The following is an 18,689-nucleotide window of genomic DNA, read 5'->3' on the forward strand; positions in this document are numbered from 1 at the left end:
TGACATTGTTACGTGTGTGGTCAGGTGGAACATATTAGGAAATAATGCCCTCTATCACAGTCGCGAGCAAGGATTGTGACCCAGGAGAAAGTACATGTCTCCAACGAAGTTTTGGAAGATACAATTTCTAATTATAATGTTAGAACATGGAGTTTTACTCAATATTGGTTCCTCTAGATTATATAATTCTGTGAAAAGTTTGCACACTTGCTAGACTAGAAACCACTGACACAGGTCAAGTAATGAAATTATTTATACCATTGGAAGGCCTTGCGAAGAAAGAATAAGATTTTTGGAAGATCATTTAAGAACTTGCAAAATAGGTATTAGAATAATTGTAAAGTGTGAAAAGACAAGTGATGTTCAATTGGTACGCTAGTCTTTATATCAATAGTCTAGTCAATTACCCATATATTACGCTAGTAGATAAGCAGGTGTTTCTTGTATATCCTTCATATTGAGAGCTACTTCCTCGAATATCAACACAGGGAGTTGCGTATCTCTCTTTTCGATTGAAGATGGCTTAACTTTGGGAGGCCTAACGACTGAACTATTAGATAAAGCAGCTCTTGCTTTACACTTTTGAATCGATTCTCCTCCTTTGAAAAGATAGATCATCTTTTTCCTTTTATCTATCTATCCTCGGTGTCGATTCTAACTCTTCTTTTGCTTTCTCCTTTCACGATTGCCTTCCAGTAGAAGAATTCATTATTATCGTTCTCGTTACGTGATCAATGCTTTCTATAGACAAGCGCTCACTTCAAGACTTCGATCGTGGTTCCTTTTCACTCTTTGAAATGAAAGAGTTATAAGTAATGATTATGATTCCGTAGAAGCAGCGGCTACTACCTACCTGTGCCCACATCCATCCTAAAGAGATTTAGTAGAGTATAAGTTAGGAGGTGGGTCGATGTAAAATGTGAGAAAGAATAATCTTGTGACAATGTTGCATTAATAATGACTTAATAGAATTGTGAAAAAATAGATGTAGGATTTATCCCCTCGAGTAAGATTTTAAATGATAAAGGTTATGACAGAGGTTTTGAGGAAATATCACAATAAGTAGAAATGTAATATTGAATTGAATATAAAGATAGTGGCGTGTTTGCGGTAAGACTATGCTTTGGGGAGTAATATTCATAATAATTATGAGTAAAACATAATAGACGATGTAATTGATGAGAGAAGTAAGGATGAAGAATAAAGAAGATGTGAAGGGATTGTTGTTGATAGACATTGATGAGAAAGTGATACAAGGTGAATTGATTGTTATCTTAGGGTTATACATATAATAGATTAGTTGGAGTATGAGTTGAATTGAAGTGATTAATTAATGAATGTATTGGGTTGACGGAATATGGGAGACATAAGGTTATGAATTATAAATGAGATTGTCTTGGGACTAAGAATAGATAGTAATCGAAAAAGCTCAATAAGGTATGATTTCAATTTCGAGGACGAAATTTTTATTAAGGGGGGGGAGAATGTAACACCCCAAATTTTTAATTCGTATCTCGAGGAAAATAAATAGTGGAATTTTAAGAAAATCTTGAAAGTGAGACTTAAGGTAAAACTGTGAGATCTTGTTTTGATCATTTTTAATAGAATCTGACCTCACCATTAGATTCAAAATGATCGAAAAACATAGTTTAGCCTATAAGCATGCTCAAATGCGAGTCCGAATATAAAAATTGCAAAATCCTCGATTACCGGGTCGGACCAGGCTAAAACAGTGACTTTTTGTTAGAGGAATAATTTTTAAAATTCGATCATACCATTGGGTTCATAACGAAAAATTATTCAACATAGACTATTTATTTGTCATTTTTGGAGATCAGGAAGTTGAATTATCGCCAAAAACGAAAACGACATCAAGTTTATGGGTCACGTCAGGCCAAAAATGTAAATTTTTGATGGAGACATAATTTGTAGAAATTGACTATACCATTAGATCCGGAATGAAAAATTAGGCGAAATAGAGTATTCGTTTGTCAGTTTTGGAGACCGAATGACTAAGTTATCGTCGATCAAAACAATAGGCGAAATACCGAATTCGTCCCAAATATTATATAAATAATATAAATTTTTTTTTTTTAATCTCATCTTCCCCACTCGTCCAAACAGTGCGAAAAAAAAAAGCGAAAAAAAAAAGAAATTTGTTTTTCCTCCGATTTTTCCACTTCAGATCTCTCGCAAACGGTCCATTTTCGACGATCGCCGCAGAAGAGAAAAAGGTCCGCAGCTACGTTCTCTACAAAACCCACCCAACCTTTCTTCGTTTCACTTTCTATTTCATCCAATATCGTCAAAAATCAGCCGTATTTGGATACGGAAATTTTGAAACTTTGACCTCGGATTTCGTCCGTTTCGGGGTCAAACCGTCTTTCGACGCAGAAGGGAGAAACGCCCGCAGCCTCATTCTCTACATAACCCAACCAAATTCCTTCCGTTTTCTCGTATTTTTCACCCCGTATAGTCAAAAATCAGCCGTATTTTTATATGGAGATTTTCGTAACTTCGACCTCGATTTTCATCGATTTCGAGGTCAAACCGCTTTTCGCCGTAGAAGGGAGAAGAGACGAGCACATCGAGATCTTCGAAACCACCAGGTCGATTTCAAAAATCAGCCGCTTCGAAGTTCGGCCCGTCTCGATTTCCGCGCCGATCGCCTTGATTTTCGCGCACACACTTTGATCCTTTCGCCTAGAGATTGTAAGGAACTCTCAATTTCTATTAGTAATCGTAGATTGTGAAAATTGCATTTAGGATTTTATTGAAAAAAAATTTGGATGTATTTCCGAAATATAGAATTCTTTTGTTATTTCAAAAAATTCACGCCAGAAATTGCATGTTTGATATGTTTAATTGTATTTTTTAATAAATTATACGTGGGTAGGGTATTTTAACGGGTTATTGCCATAAATTGGGTCTTGTGCACTGCTCGGACCCCGTTTTGATATGAAATTTGTATTTTTTTTCAATATTATTGATAGAAATAAATTCTATAGTTGAAAAATGTGATTTAATATTCAATGAACTCATATTGAGTTGATGAATATCAGAAAATGGATATTTTATGAAGAGATTGAAAACTGTAAAAGTCGAAAAAAGGGAAAAAGGGTATGAAACGGTAAAATGTCAGAGTCACACCCGAGGGGTGATGTCTGCATTTTACGTTGTTGTGTTGTATGTAGGTTGGTGAACGGATATCCAGGGATAATGTTACTGGTTGCATGTTTATTTACTTTCTGTTAGCGCGAGGCGCTCTGTTATGTTATTTATTTTAGGCCGGGTGGCCACACTTGCATGGTAGGAAACTGGATATCTATTCTCAACCTTGTATTGTTAATTTCTCTTTTGTTTTCAAATGAAAATAATATATATAAGTAGCTATTTTGTGAGCTGTTAAAGAGTTTGTGAATGCCTGAAGGGATAGTGCATCATATCATCCGGAGTGGTGTACTATCCTGGGATGTACGGTAGGGACCACCAAACTCATACGTGGTATGGGACGCGTATGAGAGTGGAGTCACAACTGGAATCCGGGTTTATTCCTCTCTATCTTTACCAGTGAACTTGTAATGTAAAGGTGGTCGTATACGAATGGTTTGTATATTTGGGAATCACTTGCACGCCTGATAGGCATAGACGAAGATGATTAGTCAGTGATCACTAACAATCTATAGTAGTCGAACGTTCTGACACATCGAAAAGAGACCCATTGCTTACGGTCACGTCAAACGGCCAGCCTGAGCCGGATAAATGGTCAACCAAACGTGGTAAGTGCAGCGACCGGCCACAAAATCAGGAACTAAAAGTCAGAGAGAAATTGTAACATCATGTCCCGACTGGGAGCGATCCAGTCGTGAATCCCAACACTCTAATTCCAATACTCCACCATTGTGTATTATGTATCTGTTGCTTATTTTGATATATAAAATGAAATGCATGTTTATTATTTCCATTTGATCAATTAGATTTGTATAAAAAGAGAATGTTATAGTGAGTACTGCTGATCGATGTAATGTGAGTTTTAAAATGTTTAGTTGCTCATCCCTGGCTATATATACCAGTTAATCGTAGGTTTCTTCTGTAAAATTTTGTTTATTTTAAAATGATTCAGTATGTTTATTCGTTCATGTTAGGAGAGGTTATTGGCAGAAATTGTTGCTTCCTTACTGGGTAACCATTGTTACTCACCCTTTCCTTCTCCATTTTTTTTAGTTTCAGATCTGAAGCTTGGCGAAACAAGTGTAGAACAAGAGCGATGATCATCTGGTTGGTCAGATAGACAACCAGAGTCCGTCACCTGGTAAGTATTAGGGCTATACCCCCTAGTGGTGTCAGTTTCTCCAGGTAGTCTTATGGATTCTGTCTTGAGTGTTAGGAATTATGTTAGAGTGAGGAATTTTGTATAATCCTGTATATAATTTTCTTCTTCCGCACTCTGATCTATCGGACATTATTAGACGTATATAGGCTTCCGCTAGTATTATATTTTGTTTGTTATATGCAGGATTGTATGTCGTTTATCAGGAGCAGGTTGAATCGCCTTGGAATGCTAACATAAACAGAGGAGACCATGCCGAAATTTCGAGGTGCCACCTCGTACCTTGAAATCTGACATGGGGATTTGTGTTAGTGTTCGGCGGGGTGCCACATCTCAAGCTCATCAATTCCATTAGAACCACGTATAGGAGTAGGTTCTAAAGCAAGAATAAGTCTCTCAATAAATAATGTTCAACATGGCGACATGTCAACAACTCATCATTGTAATTGTTATTTACAACGCAATAAATGTTATTCAGAACAAAGCATCCATCGAAGAACATTATGTGACTGAATTCTTCGTCGTTAAAGTGAGTTATGGAGCCATCAGCATAGATCTTCTCTATCATCTCAAACTCAGGTTTTCCATGGTAGTAAGGACCAATGGATGCCCCCTAGGAACAAAGCATGTTTCTTGGTCTGTGATTTCACGCAGCAATTGTGGTACGCTTTGAATTCGAGGCTTAATATCACCACTGTCGATCTTCATTAAGTTGACCAACCAAGCATCCTTGTTGCTCATTTCTCCGACTTCTTCTCGTCGAACCGAACTAATTTCATCGCTTTGGGCCATGAAATACAGCTCAAACCGAGTTGCAGTTACCAGTTATGTACGGACATTGCAAAATGTACTTGAGTTTTTATATACATATAGGAGTGAAGTGAAGTACAATTAAGAAATAGTATTGCATGGAAGTTTGAAGTATCATATCTTCCTCGCATACCAAGTAAAGGAAATGGTTGATCTATTATTTTTTTTTCGCCTTTGTCATATTCTAATCCTTACAGTAGTTACAAGTTAGGAATAAAGATTAATAATGTGAGACAGATGAGATATTTTTGGCTCACAAAAAAGTCAATCAGGGATTTTTCGCTCACAGAATAGTTAATTGCACTAATGAGGGTAGTTTTAAATTTGGGATGCCTTCAAGATATGCGGGTTCATGTGATTGGCCAATCCAAGATTCTGTGATATCCTGAATTGAATTTTCTACGAATATTTTTTTTTTCATTACGTGATGACTCTAGAAAAAGAAAATCGTAGAGTACGGCCTTAGGTAGAACTATCGATCAAGCGAAGTCATTAGCTAGGTGACAACTTCACAGTGAAAACTGGAAAATTCGACATAAAAGTTTGACGGGCCAAGGCCCACAGATTTTAGAAATTGAATTTTGACGATGTAGTTCCACTACAACATTTTTAATCTACAGCGACGGATTTTTCCGCCGCTACAAGGTAATTTTTCCACCGATAAAAGCTATTGCGGCGATGAGCAGCGGAACCAAAGATCCGTCGTTGTTTCCTCCGTCGCTAACTATAGCAGCGGATAATGTATTCCGCTATTGCAGGTAGTACCTTTAGCGGCGGATATTAATATCCGCTGCAATAGGTCGAATTTTTAACAAATAGAATATAATACATATAGCAGCGGATATTAATATCCGCTGCAATAGATCGGTTTTTTAATTAATAAAATATGCTACCTATAGCGGCGGATCTTAATATCCGCTGCAATAGATCAGTTTTTTAATTAATAAAATATACTACATATAGTGGCGGATCTCACAATCCACTACAAGAGATCCATTTTTAATTATACATATAGTGGCGGATCTTGATATCCGCTGCAATAGATCAATCTTTAGAAAATAGAATATAATACTTATAGAGGCACATAATATTATCCGATGCTATATATATATATATATATATATATATATATATATATATATATATATATATATATATATATATATACATGACCAATGTCCTCCTACCTACGAACATTGAAAACTCAAACAGAAAAGAGCATGCATAGAACAGAAAAGAGAAATGTAAAAGCCTTTAGTATAATACTCACTACGTGAAAATAAGATAAATTTGATGGCCCAAAACCGTTGAATTTTGAAAAATGCGACAGTCTCACCCGTCGAATTGGGCCATGTCGAAAAAAAAATCGACAGCCTTAAGCCATAGAAATTATTTTCGATGGCCTTAAAAATTGTCGACAAAACTATATTCGACAGCTTAAAACCGTCGAAAAAAATAGCCCATTCCAGCTAAGGTTTAAAGTTTAGATTGTTTTTGTTTGCGAAGATTGTTTGGTATTTTAATTAAGTTATATTTATTTGTGACATCAAGTGAAAAAATGGGGCTGACCATATAATCGAGATAAGAGTTATGATGATCATGATATGTGGTCAACCCAGCTGATTGATGAGATGTCAGTTAAGAACATGGTTTAAATCAAAGTGAAGAAAAATGAGAAGTTGAGCTATGACATCAAGCTATGAGATGAACATACATCAAGTATTCCTTTTACTCCCGCTTCCTCCAAGGCTTCACGACATGCGGCTTGGCCAACAGTCTCATCATTTTCCCATCCACCCTGACAACTGAATCACGAAAATAATATCACATTCAATACTCACCAATAAAGTAACAAGAAGATCTGAATATTACTGAATAAAATTATTAGAAAGGAAGCGGAATGAAACTTACCTTTGGGAAGACAAGATCTTTACGATCCGGGGAAGAAATCACGAGGACTTCTAACCTATTCTTCAATTCAATAGTCTGATCATCAACATCTTTTATGATCCTGTAAGGAATATACCTGTGTATTGAATGAATAAATGGGTAAGGTATAGTTCACTTGTATGCAAGCAAAAAGTTCTAAGGAACATGATTGAATGGAGTGCTTACTCATAGAAGCAACTCCATAAATCCTCAAACATGCTACTAATTGGTTTAATTAGAACATAGTAGGGTTCAGAACAATGGTTTTATGGGGTGTTTGGCAATGGATGATGTTGTTAAGTTCTGCATCTCAATTTCTGTTTCCATAATTGAGTGTTGTATGTGAAGTATCTATAAGAATTTCTAAATGTAGTTTTATGTCTTTTTTTTTTTTTTTTTAATATAATTAGAACATTGATGCCTACACAAGGAATAACAAGGAGAAACCTTCCACTAGATTTGTGAGAAAGTTTTTTTTTTTTTTTCTTAAAAAGAAAAATTATACTTGTAATTTGCAAATCACTAAAGTGGTAAAAATTTATATTTGGAATTTATTAGGCATTAAAGCAGTTTTACAAATTATGATACAAATTAACATACAACACTCAATTATGGAAAGAATTTAACAATTTCTTTTACAGTAATGCTGCTGGTAGAGTACCTTTGAGGCTAGCCAACGATACCTTAAAATATAAATACAAAGAGAATATACACCACAAGAAAGAAAAGCCTTAGAATGAAGGAATAAAATTGATCAGTATGTATGGGTTTATATCAAATCATGATGCACTTACAAGGCGCTATATGGAGCCAAACTTAGGCTTTCTACAAATGACCAAGCATATAGAGGGGTGAGTCCCAATTTTTCATTATCAATATCACTCTAGGACTGCTCTCCCACATCTACCACAAGACATCACTTTTATTTATGGGTATGCCCGAACCCATGACCTCAAAGTTGCTTTGTAATGTGTCAAACCAACCAAGCTATGGGTCCATTTCCATTTCATTTACTTGGCTACTTCAGTATGGTTTCTCTGATACTATTTTTAGTTTGAGGGAGTTACAAGTTTATACACATTGAAACATGTATATGTACATACAAATCACCAGCAAGTTGGGTACTTCTTATTATTTCTGAACCTTGTATATGTCAGCATAGCAACCCATATCAAGAATTTATTTGTCAATTTATGAGATACAACATATTATCCAGACTCCTGAGTGTTCCAAAAACACTGACAGCACCAGAGTCATCCTTGTGTCCATCAATGTGCATACCACAAAGCATGCAACCCCATAAAAAAAAGCCATGGGCAAGGTCATCAATTACGAGCTGATTCAGACTAACCCAGTCACCCAAGCCTAGTTATTGACATTACTACAAGGCACAATCCTGACCATTTGATCATGATGAGCACCTGATAGTTGATCTACAATAGAGCATTAGAAAGTCCAGCACAAATAAATCAAGTCGATTTTAGACCTCACATGGATACTACCCCCCCCCTCCCCCAAAAAAAAATTAATAATAATAATAATAATAATAATAAAAAAATAAATAAATAAAAGATAAAAAAATCCTTTAATGCATTTAGAGTAATGCTACTGGTAGAGTACCTTTGAGGCTAGCTGAAAGCGCCCTCGATCCGCGGGGTGCACGGATCCGCTTTTGACCCTTGAGGTTTGGGAGTCGCCACCTAATTATTACGGTCTAGGAACCGAACATTGACTCTAAAAGGCAAAAAAAACTAATCTACGAAAAATAAGAAACTAAGTTCGGGGATCACGTTACAGAGTTGGAAGGTGTTAGGTACCAACCCCGCTCGGCAAACGCCGGTCTCTACTAATTCCCAAATAGAACTACATTGCTAAAAAGACCTAATCAATAAAAAAAATAAAAAAATACTTACATTTTTCGAACGCAATGATTTTTTTTTCCCTCAGATCTGATAGAATAACTTCTTGTACAGTATTCCTCGTTTCGTTCTGTTACCAGATCTGATTTCTGATCTCCAAGTTGAAGTATCTCTTTCTTAGATTTAAATTCTTCAGATTTATTTATGGGTTTTGGGGTGTTTTGAAGGGTTTCTAAGTATTTTTCAAGCTAAAATCGAAGTATGTGTGTTAGGTAAGAAGTTGGGACTTCAAAATTAAGGTTTTGGGAAGGTTGGGGAGGCTTCTTGACCTACTTTTCCTAGGGTTTATGATTTGATACGAAAATAGGGTGTGAGCACCTCTATTTATAGAATTTTTTAAGGGTTGATTTGGATAGAGTTAGTATTTAATTAGAGTTCTTTTAGTTAGAGTTGTGTTTTAGTTAGAATTGTTTTAGGTAGAATTGTATTTTAATTAGAATTATTTTAGGTAGAATTATTTTTTAGTTAAAACTCTATTAGATAGAGTTATTATTTAATTAGAATTCTATTATGATTTTGACTTTTGGTCTTATTTGATTGACTTTTAATATTTTGACTTTAGTTTTAATTGATTGACTTTTAATCTCTTGACTTCAGTCTTGCTTAATTAACTTTAATTTTGACTTTAGTCTCACTTGATTGACTTTAATATCTTGACCTTAGTCTTGCTTGATTGACTTTAAATTTTTGGAGAAGCATCTTCCATTATTTCTTTAATTCTTTGGACCCCCAAATGGAGGGGTCTTTAAAGAAATATCTCACGAACCCTCAACAATTTTTCATGAGAGCTCGATTGATCGATTTCTTTAGTTCAAAATTTTAAATTAATTTCATTAATGTTTCACTTTAATTATTTAATATTTTATTTATTAATTTTGAATTTTTTAATTATGAAAATTGTGAAATTACTATTTTACCCCCGGAGAAGACTTTTCACGTTTTAAGTCGATTTTGTATGTTTTAGAATCGATTTTTCGTAAGGAATTCAATGGAAATATTAGCTTGTGTCATTTATGAAATTTGTCGTGTGAAAGGGTCATGACCTTTACGAGGGGTATTTTCGTAATTTTATCAAATTTTATGAAAATTGGTGAAATGATTTATTTGATTTCGATTTGTTATTTTATGTGTTCAAAAGGATTTTCCTAATTGTAACGTAGGCTCTAGGGATATTTTAAGGTTAGGGGTATTTTGGTAATTTGGTCATTTTTAGTGATTTTTATCGTAAAACTTCTTTTTGGGTCTGCAAGATGATGATTTCTATGTTTCTGGAGTCGTATTTTCCTAGCGTAGCGTGGTTTCTAAGGTTTTGTCAGTTTGAGATACATCATCCGGATTTCTGAAACATTTCTGGTAACAAAATAAAGCAATGGAAATAACATCCATCATTGGGAATCATTGCGATCGGGTTGACGAGTTGATTAATCAGGCGGATGCAAAAATGGGGTGTCTACAGATGCCCCTCTTTGGCAGAGGGTTGAAACAAACTAGATAGCAAATCTATTTTGGTAGATAGTGCGATATCCGAATGCCAAAGCTAGTGACAGTTCATTTTGCAGTCTGATTTAGCAATTCGTCGGGGTGTTCGAATCTTTGAGGGTAAAGCTCTCCCCGAATTAAAAAATGTCAGGTCCTTGAGCGCGAGTTCTCATTGACAGTATCAAATCCTTGAATTTTAAAGAATTCTCCTTGACTAAAAAGTGCAAGTGTGAGTGTGTGTACTGTGTGAAACTGAGTAAAAATGTGTCAAGACCTAGAGATCTTCTCTTACTGACAATAATGATTCAATATTGAAATGTGCTTATGCAATGAAAGCAATCATGGCAAGGTTGAACAATGAGATAATTGGAGTCATAACAATGTAGGAATTTCATTAAATCCTATTTGAAATTCTTTTTTAGAGTTCGAAAAAGTATGAGTCTCATTTATTAGACTCGAGCTTATTATAGCCAAGCTTCTCGGGCTAAGGAACTTAAACAATCCTATTAATTCAATATGATTTTAAACAAAGCTGGAGTCTCGTTTCTCGGACTCTAGCTAAGGTTTACAGGAACTTAAACAATTCTGTTAAAATTGGAGTCTCGTTTCTCGGACTCAAACTAAGGTTAATAGGCACTTCAAAAAACCTATTCATTCTATGATTCAAAAAGTTGGAGTCTCGTTTCTCAGACTCGAACTTATTGTTGTAAGCACTTCAAAAAGCCTATTCATTCTATGATTCAAGAAGTTGGAGTCTCATTTCTCGGACTCGAACTTAGGTTTGTAGGCACTTCAAAAAGCCTATTCATTCTATGATTCAAGAAGTTGGAGTCTCGTTTCTCAGACTCGAACTTTAGTTTGTAGGCACTTCAAAAAGCCCACTCATTCTATGATTCAAAAAGTTGGAGTCTCGTTTCTCGGACTCGAACTTAGGTTTATAGGCACTTCAAAAGGCCCACTCATTCTATGATTCAAAAAGTTGGAGTCACGTTTCTGGACTCGAACTTAAGTTTGTAGGCACTTCAAAAAGTCCACTCATTCTATGATTCAAAAAGTTGGAGTCTCGTTTCTCGGACTCGAACTTAGGTTTGTAGACACTTCAAAAAGTCTATTCATTCTATGATTCAAGAAGTTGGAGTCTCGTTTCTCGGACTCTAACTTAGGTTTCTAGGCACTTCAAAAAGCCTATTCATTCTATGATTCAAAAAGTTGGAGTCTCGTTTCTCGGACTCGAACTTAGGTTTATAGGCACTTCAAAAAACCTATTCATTATATGATTCAAAAAGTTGGAGTCTCGTTTCTCATACTCGAACTTTAGTTTGTAGGCACTTCAAAAAGCCTATTCATTCTATGATTCAAAAAGTTAGAGTCTCGTTTCTCGAACTCGAACTTAGGTTTATAGGCACTTCAAAAAATCTATTCATTTATGATTCAAAAAGTTGGAGTCTCGTTCCTCGGACTCGAACTTAGGTTTATAGGCACTTCAAAAAGCCCACTCATTCTATGATTCAAAAAGTTGGAGTCTCGTTTCTCGGACTCTAACTTAGGTTTCTAGGCACTTCAAAAAGCCTATTCATTCTATGATTCAAAAAGTTGGAGTATCGTTTCTCGGACTCGAACTTAAGTTTATAGGCACTTCAAAAAGTCCACTCATTCTATGATTCAAAAAGTTGGAGTCTCGTTTCTCGGACTCGAACTTAGGTTTATAGGCACTTCAAAAAGCCTATTCATTCTATAATTTAAAAAGTTGGAGTCTCGTTTCTCGGACTCGAACTTAGGTTTGTAGGCACTTCAAAAAGCCCACTCATTCTATGATTCAAAAAGTTGGAGTCTCGTTTCTCGAACTCGAACTTAGGTTTATAAGTACTTCAAAAAGCCCACTCATTCTATGATTCAAAAAGTTGGAGTCTCGTTTCTCAGACTCGAACTTACTAAGCCACATTTCTCAGGCTTAGATTTATAGGAACTTACACAATCCTATTAATTCATTCTATGATTCAAAATTGAGCTCAAAGTTTGGAAGATCAGACCTTTATTGGCTTATCATGCATCTGGATTCGTAATTATCATTGGACTTCACCGGACTTTTAAGCTTTTGTATGATTTTCTTTTTATCATGTGATTTAGAACAAAATTTTTGGAATTAAATGACCTTAAAAAATGCCCTTAGTTTCAAGGTTGGCTTTAACTGGGACTTGACTACGAGACTGATGGAATGGATTACGTTTGAAAAATATGGACTCTGATGTTTGATAGATAAAAGAACTGACATTCTCTTAAATTTAAGACTCTTAAGATTATCATATATGCAATAAAGAATTGATCATTTTCTTTCGAATTTCTTTTGAAAAATACTTGAGCTGGACTTAAAAAATCTTGATAAATATTAGAATAGAAGATCTTCCTCTTCAAAGTGGTTGATGATTCTACATCTTCCATTAACGAACACTTGAACAAGTAAACATACTTTTGAAGATCCTACAATATTCAAGATGATTTCTGATTTTTTTTACTTCAACATTGTCTTCGTTGGATGTGAGCTCTTGATTGAAAAATGAATATTGTGGCTTGAATGGTTCTGCATTTTCTAATTTCTGCACAAGCTTCCTTCTGAATTTTTCTTCTTGATGGGATCTTTCCTCCCATTTGATGATGTCCTAATTTTTACCTAGATCGCCTCTTCAGGTTTTCGATCTAGTGGACTTTGTTTTTCTTTTTCTGATGATGCCTTGATTTTTGCCTAGGTCGCATTTTCAGGTTTTCAACCTAGCAGGCTTTCTTTTTTATGGTTATGCCCTAAATTTTGCCTAAATCACCTTTTCAGGTTTTCGACTTAGCGGGCTTTTCTTTTTTTTCTTTGATGATCTTGTATAACAAATTCGACAACTTCTCAGTTCCCTGCACCTTAACCGAGTCAATTAGCATTCAGGAGGAATTAATAAGTGGGCTTAGGATATGGTTTAGAAAGAAAATATATAAGGCTCAACTTCCCAAAATGCCCTTAGTTTGATATTCTCTCTTTGATTTTTTCTAAATGCCCCTAGTTTGGCATTCTTTTCTTTTTATCAATTCTTTTGATTCTTTTTTCTAATGCCCTTAGTTTGGCATTTTTTTCTTTTGAACCTTTCAATAGGGGATTTTTTTAAATGACATTTTTCTTAAGAAAATACCCTTATTCTTTGCATGACCGGGCTTGAAGTAACTTCTCAGGTTGCCTACGTACCCCAAATATTTTTTTTTTTTTGGGATCAGGTCAAAACGTAGTTCATGCTAAGATTCCCTCCCAAGGTTGGTCGGCTTGGTTTAGAAAAAAAAGGCTATTGATTTTTTTTAAAGACTGCGAGGGGCTAAAGAAGGTTATCTTCATCTTGGTAAGACAGGAAAATGGTTCGACCAAAGAAGGCCTCCTTTTGTAAATGCTGTTTAACTTGATCAAAGTTTCAGGAATTCAATATCTGGATTGCTCTGTCAACTAAGGTTTTCTTTTGGAGAATAAATATTCTTCAGTCTTCTTCTGAGAAGGAGTAATCTTCAGTCTTCTTCTACGGAGTTGAGTGTGATTGAGTTCTTTGTATTTGACATTGACTCGTTCAACTATTTCCAAACTTCAAAAGAAATCTTATATTCTTTTGTGAATGAAAACTTTCTTCACTTGAGTGAAAAACATGATGAATCCCTTCTTATGGATCTTAACACCTTTGTCGATAGTTTCAAGTACATCATTCTTGATAATCTTTGATTTTGAAGTTCACCCTCAATTTAGGATTTGATCTATTTTGGTGCAATCCATCCATATATTCTCACGAGACCATGCAGGAACGTTGTTGAATTTTTCAAGTAAATTTAGTATTCTCTCATGTTCTTCTAAGGAAAATATAGTACCCATTTGCACTTTTTGAGTGTATTCTTTAATTCAAATATTTATCGAGCTTGATTAGTGAGTTTTACGTCAATCCTCATGTTAGATATTATGCTCAAATCATTATTACACACATGATAATCAAAAGCTTCTATATTTTATTAGAATTGAAAAATATAGACTGACAAACTCAACTAAAACTTGAAAGTTGAAGAAAGACTAACGTAACTAACTGGATTTAAAAACTGACGAAAATTGGATTGAAATTCAAAGAAAACTCAAGGATAATTATCTACAAAGCGAGAAGGTCCTTCTGGGTGGATGGACTACTTGGACTTGACACTGGTACTTTGACAAGACGACTCTTTTGACGGATCCTAAATGACACAGATGAGGGTTTAGAACTTTTAGGAGTACTTAAAATTAACTATCGATTCTGAATGTTTGACTTTTAACCACATGATTAAAATTTCGGTATAGAATAGCCCAAGTCCGGTGGAAAATATCGAATCCAAATACACTATAAGTTATAGTGACCAAGAAAATGAGAAAGGTTAGACGCGGGTCTACCCCTGATTGGGATTGAACCTTTGATTAGACAAATTAATTTGATCCTAAGATCGAATCTTTCTATACAAAGTGGTCTGGATTTTTAAAAGTGAAACCAATTAGTCCAACTGATTTGGTATTGATCAATTTTATCCATTTGTCAATTGGGCCAACTGGTTTAAGTAGTTCAAATTAATCGGTACATTTCACCGATTGGGTCGGACTGATATTACGGGTTTTGTTTGATTATTCTGGATCAGTCCGCCCACTTACCTGTTGGTTGGATTGAATAAAGCAACCCGGGAACACCCATAGTCAGTTCAGGTCATGACCTATAGGAAGGCTTCTAGACTCTAGGTTTACTACGTGCAATGCAATTTATCTGGCCATCCTTGCCCAAGCACACCTATATACCTTTCGATACGTGGTGACTTGGTCTGATATACCATATAGGTGATAATCTAAAACTTCAATTCATTTCTCTGAAGTCAAAAATAGCCAGTTTGATCTCCAGTTGAGAGGTGGCGCACAATGCTGAGCAAGGGCCCATTTAAATACCTCTCGTCTAGAATAGACGTAGTCTATCCCCCTCGTACAGTAGGGTACAGCAGGGCAAGATCTTGCTTAGGCACCGATTTTGACCAAGAAGTGCAATTGATATACTTAGATTATCATTTACATACCTATGGGTACGAATCAAGAATTGTAGCTTTCATAAATGGTTTGGCATCCCACGAGGGGACCGACCATGTACTAGTACTACGTTAGCAATCGGGACATGTGACTGTGTGGCTCACAATAGGTAAAAGGCTCAGGTCGCTCCAGCCTGGGTGCATCAATACATCTCTTAGAATCACCTGATCAGACGGTATTGATGCCCCAGTTTGATATACCCTAAGGTACGTGACTGGAGTTGTGGTTTTCATGAATGACGTCGCATCTCCGAAGAGACCGGGCCACGCACTAGTGCCACGTTGGCTATATAGGACGTGTAAGTATGCCATGCAATAATATAAACGTGTTATTGGTGTGTGCACAGTAGGGTGGGGTATGCCCGGGGCTTTTTCAAACAAATGGGCCCATAGGCTTAATCAAACCATCACAACATGAATATCATATGAATATTACCCACATAATTCATCACATCAAGATTAAGATCAAAGCATGCACATTAAAATATATCTATCAAGATCATGGCAAATCAATTAATGAGCATGGCATATAATAATTGATCAAACAAACATTGCAATAGGCATAATTTTTAAAAATTTTAAGGTCCAATCAATGATCACTTTTGAGTGATCCAAAATAAATCGAGATTCCAATAGATGTTACATTGATGATAGAATGACAATTGTTGAGATGAGCTCACTCTCAGGAACATTAAGTGTGCCAACATTAGATAAATTCAGATTTTCTGTGAATTAGTAAAATACAATCTGAACTTGCATCGATGATATCTAAGGCTCCCGATAACGAAATCGAGTGAACTCAAGTTCTAAATTAATCTACTCGATGAGATCTACATTTTATTAATAGGTGCCTAGACTTAGTTCTCACTAAAATATTCTATAAAAATGTTTTAACATTGCTGTCCCAACATTCATTCAGCAACAATTCCAGATTTACAGATTGAACTTGCATCGATGATATCTAAGGCTTCTGATAACGAAATTGAGTGAACGCAGGTTCTAAATTAATCTACTCGAGAAGATCTAATTTTTATTAATAGGTTCCCAGACTTAAGTCTTACTAGAATATTCTGTAAAAATATTTAATATTGTTGTCCCAACCTTCATTTAGCAACAATTTCAGATTTACAGATTGAACTTGCATCGATGATATATAAGGCTTCCGATAACGAAATTGAGTGAACTCAGGTTCTAAATTAATCTACTCGAGGAGATCTAAGTTTTATTAAAAGGTTCCCAGACTTAATTATTACTAGAATATTCTATAAAAACTTTTTAATATTTCTGTCCAACCTTCATTATTCCATCATTTTCATAGGTCAATTTGAATCTTGCAATATTTAGGGGTCATCAAAAGTGATCCTTAATTGGGAAAAAAATGTAATACCCAAAATCATCCACAATCAAGCCATAAAAATAAATAAATAAATAAAATAAATCGAACTAAATAATAAAAAAATTAGGTCATCCTGACAATGCTCCCATACTTGGGGTTTTTCAAGTCTAATCCTCAATAGTCCCCAGTGGAGTCGCCACTGAAAGCGCCTTGATCCGCGGGGTACGCGGATCCGCTTTTGACCCTTGAGGTTTGAGAGTCGCCACCTAATTATTACGATCTTGGAACCGAACATTGACTTTACTAATTCCCAAATAGAACTACATTGCTAAAAAGACCTAATCAATAAAAAAAATAAAAAAATACTTACCTTTTTCGAACGCAATGATTTTTTTTCCCTCAGATCTAATAGAACAACTTATTGTACAGTATTCCTCGTTTCGTTCTGTCACCGGATCTGATTTCTGATCTCTAAGTTGAAGTATCTCTTTCTTAGATCTGAATTCTTTAGATTTTTTATGGGTTTTGAGGTGTTTTTGAAAGGTTTTTAAGTATTTTTAAAGCTAAAATCGAAGTATGGGTGTTAGGTAAGAAGTTGGGACTTCAAAATTAAGGTTTTGGGAAGGTTGGGGAGGCTTCTTGACCTACTTTTCCTAGGATTTATGATTTGATACAAAAATAGGGTGTGAGCACCTCTATTTATAAAATTTTTTAAGGATTGATTTGGATAGAGTTAGTATTTAATTAGAGTTCTTTTAGTTAGAGTTGTGTTTTAGTTAGAATTGTATTTTAATTAGAATTATTTTAGGTAGAATTGTTTTTTAGTTAGAACTCTATTAGATAGAGTTATAATTTAATTAGAATTCTATTATGATTTTTACTTTTGGTCTTATTTGATTGACTTTTAATATTTTGACTTTAGTCTTAATTGATTGACTTTTAATCTCTTGACTTCAGTCTTGCTTAATTAACTTTAATTTTTACTTTAGTCTCACTTGATTGACTTTAATATCTTGACCTTAGTCTTGCTTGATTGACTTTAAATTTTTGGAGAAGCCTCTTCCATTATTTATTTAATTCTTTGGACCCCCAAATGGAGGGGTCCTTAAAGAAATATCTCACGAACCCTCAATAATTTTTCATGAGAGCCCGATTGATTTATTTCTTTAGTTCAAAATTTTAAATTAATTTCATTAATGTTTCACTTGAAACATATTGAATTAGCATTCCTAAGGAAAAGTTCAATTGGGGACCCTTCATTAGGGGATGGACCTACAACCTTTGATCAACATTTCCCTACATCTGGAGATACATTTCATGAAAAAGAATGAAGTTGGAGGGGAGTTCCACCTTTAGCAATAATGCCATGCCAACAGTGATCAATTTCCATAAGGCCCTAGCCAGAAGGTCCCCCCACTTGAGGCATTTGCACCATCAATCCTTGACCTCTTGAATTCCCTTTGAAAAGAGTTTGAGATTTAAACCAATACTAAAACTATGGAAACCATAAAAGATATCTAATTGAGAATAAGAATAGAAGCAAAGACTACAAATAAGTAATAAATAACAAATAACAAAAAATAAAATAAAAAAAAGGAAATGAGAATGGTCATGAATCTTGTAAGTTACAGAAGTGAATATGTTGCTTTGATTAAGGTTTTTGAGAAACTAAATGTGTTTGATTATCTGCATTGGTGTTAGATTATATATGGAGATGCTAGACTTTCTGTTTTCTACATAAAGCATTTACATGCTGAACCTGTTAGTTAGATGGGATCTAATTAAA

At 35.0% G+C, this 18,689-nt stretch overlaps 1 long non-coding RNA gene across 1 annotated transcript; it reads right to left on the minus strand.

The window, feature by feature from the left end:
• Positions 1-6,780: 6,780 nt before the first annotated feature.
• On the minus strand, positions 6,781-18,342 carry LOC147384248 (uncharacterized). The gene is made up of 3 exons (XR_015172406.1): positions 18,254-18,342; positions 7,052-7,166; positions 6,781-6,938 (listed from the first exon to the last, which is right to left on the minus strand). It is a non-coding gene; the product is annotated as an uncharacterized LOC147384248 (long non-coding RNA).
• Positions 18,343-18,689: the final 347 nt, after the last annotated feature.

Source organism: Akebia trifoliata, chromosome 15, assembly GCF_017979445.1.
Source record: "Akebia trifoliata isolate Shusen 1 chromosome 15, ASM1797944v1, whole genome shotgun sequence".
NCBI classification, from domain to species: domain Eukaryota; kingdom Viridiplantae; phylum Streptophyta; class Magnoliopsida; order Ranunculales; family Lardizabalaceae; genus Akebia; species Akebia trifoliata.